The sequence below is a fragment of the Dipodomys spectabilis genome, unplaced genomic scaffold, assembly GCF_019054845.1.
Source record: "Dipodomys spectabilis isolate Male_0828 unplaced genomic scaffold, ASM1905484v1 ptg000121l, whole genome shotgun sequence".
NCBI classification, from domain to species: domain Eukaryota; kingdom Metazoa; phylum Chordata; class Mammalia; order Rodentia; family Heteromyidae; genus Dipodomys; species Dipodomys spectabilis.
The window spans coordinates 7,246,568-7,250,660 of NW_024870798.1; the positions used below are offsets into that span (position 1 = coordinate 7,246,568).

Sequence of the window (4,093 nt, forward strand, 5' to 3'; positions counted from 1 at the left end):
GAGAAGTACAAGTTGTCATGTAGAAAACGAGCTTTACAACGTTGGTGTGGGGGGGAGGGGGGAGGATTGGGTGAGAGGGGAGGGGGGAGATTGGGAAGGGATGTGAAGGGTAAACAAAGGAGGAGGCTGCAATGCTTGATAAGAAATGTACGCATTATCCTGCCCATGTAATTGTAACCCCTCTGTACAGTATGTTCACAAAAAAAATTAAATTTGAAAAAAATAAAATAAAACTCTTTTCTCTGCGAGAGCTTGTTTAGCCTCCAGCTTCTCCTCCGCCATCTTCCCAGAACTCCTTATCATAGTAATTTTGAATTACATTTCTCTAATATTTCAGTTCACAAACCATTAAGCCAGCATAGAAGTTGTATTAAACACAACTTTGTTAGCCCACTGGCGATTTTCAGGGCTTTATGGAAAAGATGTCTATTCAGAACTTTTGTCCAATTTTAATCAAGTTTCTTGTTAATCTCATCTTTAATCTCTCCATACAAAATCAGTAATTAATTCAAGGTAGTAGATAGAAAAATATTAAGCCACTCCTAACATTTTTCAATTTTCAATAAAATGATATTGCTTAAATCATTTTCTGTTAATGCTTGAGACCATATAATTCAATTTAGTTAGACCTTTAACAAGGCTATGTGCATTTTATTTATTTTACGTTAATTGTTCTTTCCAAAGTCTATGTGTCTAATTTCCCTTGCTCTCTTTCAGTCTCAAGTAGTTCAGATTTCAAACTGAAGAATAAATGGAAGGAAGCAAACAAAAAAAATACAGTTCCTCTCATCTGATGATGCCTCTACAAGAAGGAAGAAAGAGTTCCTACTTCTAAGGACCTATGCTAGGATATCAAAAAGAGAATTCATTCTTCTAGGTCTTCCTTAAAATGTAAACCTCAACATATCGCGAAGGTACTTTTATGTTTTATCAGTTTTTCACATTTTCATATGGACTTCACCTCAGTCTACAACATTCATTCATTATTTTTTCCCTGATACTTTTACACTACCAAGACGTAAGATATAAGATAACCAGTTTTATTTACAGAATAAGAAGTTATCACCCTGGTTTCCTTGGAAGCACAACATGGTCAATAGATAACATTACTTCTGGTTTCTCACTACATGTAATGTTTTTTGTAATGCTTATTGCATTCTATTTAGTATTTAAAAAAAACTGCTGGCTAAACTCAAAGCTCCTTCACAGAAGTTTAGGTTAAGTACTTCACAAGTTTTATTTCCCTTAATTCTTAAGATAATATTTGTTATAATGCTAATGTTATTACCATTTTAGTGTTGGGAAAATTGTAATTAAATGCCTTAAGTAGATGACCCAAAGACATACAGTGAGAAAGGAAATGAGGCAAAGTTTCCAAAAGCCTTTTAGCAGTACACAAAAGGTAGGTAAAATCTCTCCAGTCTCTTACATTCTCAATTCAATATTCATATTGTCCAAGAAATAGTAGCATAGCAATTAATGTCCATGGTGATTGTTTTCTGTTACATTTTGTCTTCAACACAGACTGTGTTGGTGAGATTGGGTTATCATGTAGAGAGTTGAGCTTATAAATTGAGGAAACTTCCAGTTTCCTTTTTAAAAAGTACTAAAACTTTTAAATATTATCATTAACTGACTTTTAAGAATCAAAAACCTAAAAAATTCATATACAATCACCCAAAATGCTTTCAAAGTAGGAGATGATAAAACAGGACCCTGTGAAGTAAATTTTCTTCTACTTTTGAAATTATTCTGAAAACCTTGTGCTGGATGGTCGCACCTGTAATCCTAACTCCTCCGGACATCTACTCAGGAGCCCGAGATCTGTGGATAACAGTTGGAACCCAATCAGGGCAAAATAAATTCATGAGATAATTTTTCAAAAATTTATTGAACTAGCATAGGGCCAAGAATGAAGATGTAGCTTATATAGTAGCTCACCAATCTAGAGAGGAAAGGCCTAGCAAGACCTTGAAGCCGCGATTTCAAATTCTGAGCATGCCAACAGAAATGCAATTTCCTGTACATGCATTCTACTTGCGCGCGCGCGTGCACACACACACATACACACATACATCCATTCTAAATATCTTCATATCAGTGTTTTGCATTAATTTCTTTGTTAACGATATTATATAAGCAAAATAAAGGAAATAAACTCCTCCCTCTTAGAAAAGTTTTATACTTTTTATTGTAAAAATACTGTACACAGGTGTCATATTTACATGAGCTAGGTAATGAGAACAATTCCTAACAAGCATTGTTACCTCCTCCTTTATTTTTCCCCTACCATTCCTTCCCTCGCACCTCCACAAGTGCACACCCCTCCCCCCTTCCCCTGCCTAAATTGTAGCGTTCATTTTTCAGCATAGTGTCTTGCGCATCTCATTGTTACAATGGGTCAACCTGTATCCGTATTTAGGCATTTTGTGTTTTTCCTTCCTCTCCCCAAATTAGAAGAGCATATATACAAGATGTAGGCGCATCAACTTCAAATACAGTGAAAACAGTTGTTATAGCATGGAGAGGAACCAATAAAAAGACACAAAAAATCACATTGCACATTATAAGTACATTAGAAACAATAGCAAAAAAGAGAAAAATTCTTGTATCCCTATCTTGGGTTTCATTTCCCGGAACATTATGCTATCTGGTCATATGGACATACCTTTTGACCTTTTCTGCTTATACTATACATATATTAGTTATTGAAAATTAGGAAACCATGGGACCTGTGTTCTTTTGGATTTGGCTTACTTCACTTAATATTTTTTCCATATCTTTCCAATTTCTAACAAATTGGATGATGCCATTCTTTCTGATGGAGGCATAGAATTCCATTGTTTATATAAAACACATCCTCTTGATCCATTCTTCTGCTGAGGAGCATCGGGGTTGGTTCCATATCTTAGTTATCTTAAATAATGCTGCAATAAATGTAGTTGTGCTGGTAGTTTTAGTATGGTCTTGTTTGTGATCATTTGGGTAAATGCCCCAAAGTGGGATTTCTGGATCATAGGGGAGATCTATGTGGAGTCATTTGAGGAACCTCCATACTAATTTCCAAAATGGTTGAAAAAGTTTACACTCCCACCAAGAATGCAGTAAGGTTCCCTTCTGTCCACATCCCCTCCAGCATCTATTGTTGTAAAACTATGGAATGCTTCAGGAATTTGCCTGTCATCCTTGCGCAGGGGCCATGCTAATCTTCTCAGTATCATTACAATGTTAGTTTATGTGATGCTGAATTGAGCACAGAATATTTTTTATATATAAAGTGTAATTGATTTTCTTAAACTAGGCAATTCAACAAAAAGTAAGTTTAGAAGAATTGTGAAATTTTAGAACCATGTACTTCTTACATAAGCACACATTTAAGAATAATGTCAAGATGGACATGTCAAAAACAAAATAATTCCAGATATTTGCGGTTCAAGAGATGTGTAGGGGAAATAATTCAATTGTTCTATACAAGGCACATGTCATAATGAACACAGCAGCAAGTGTTAAGGGTTGTTAAAAATTTTAGTGTTTTATATCTATTTAATTTTAGGATTATATGCCAAAATTAGGACTGTTTGGCAGGTATAAAATTTTCTATAATGTATTTAAGATTTATGTTAGCAGACATATAGTACTAAGTATGTACATTTCAGAATTTATAGAAACTTTGTTAATGAGAAGTTGCAAAGTCTTTGTGTGAAGAAGCAGAATGAAGGGTTAAGACTACACAGTTCTTGTTAAAATTTAGGGATTCCTTACTTTATATTTTAGCGAGGAACAAGAGATGATATAAGCCATAAACAAATAATGAGATGAACCATAATAACCTTAGTGTGTAACTTTGAAGACTATTCATAGCCTATAAAAATCTTGATGAACATCATAATCTTAGGCGGTTTAAAATGTACAGGAATATGAGAAAATAGAAAATCTAATATGTAGTGCACTTCAAATACTAAAAACACTGGTAATTGTTTTGTTTTTTATTTTATTAATCATTATTTAATTATTGGTTTTCTTTGTAGCATTGTTTTACTTGTTATATAATACAACTTTTTGTTAGTCATCATTAGGAGGTACTTTGAGAAGG

At 33.9% G+C, this 4,093-nt stretch overlaps 1 non-coding gene across 1 annotated transcript; it reads right to left on the reverse strand.

Annotated features, from left to right (window-relative positions):
* Positions 1–3,149: 3,149 nt before the first annotated feature.
* LOC122115575 lies at positions 3,150–3,256 on the reverse strand. The gene has a single exon (XR_006148794.1). It is a non-coding gene; the product is annotated as a U6 spliceosomal RNA (small nuclear RNA).
* Positions 3,257–4,093: the final 837 nt, after the last annotated feature.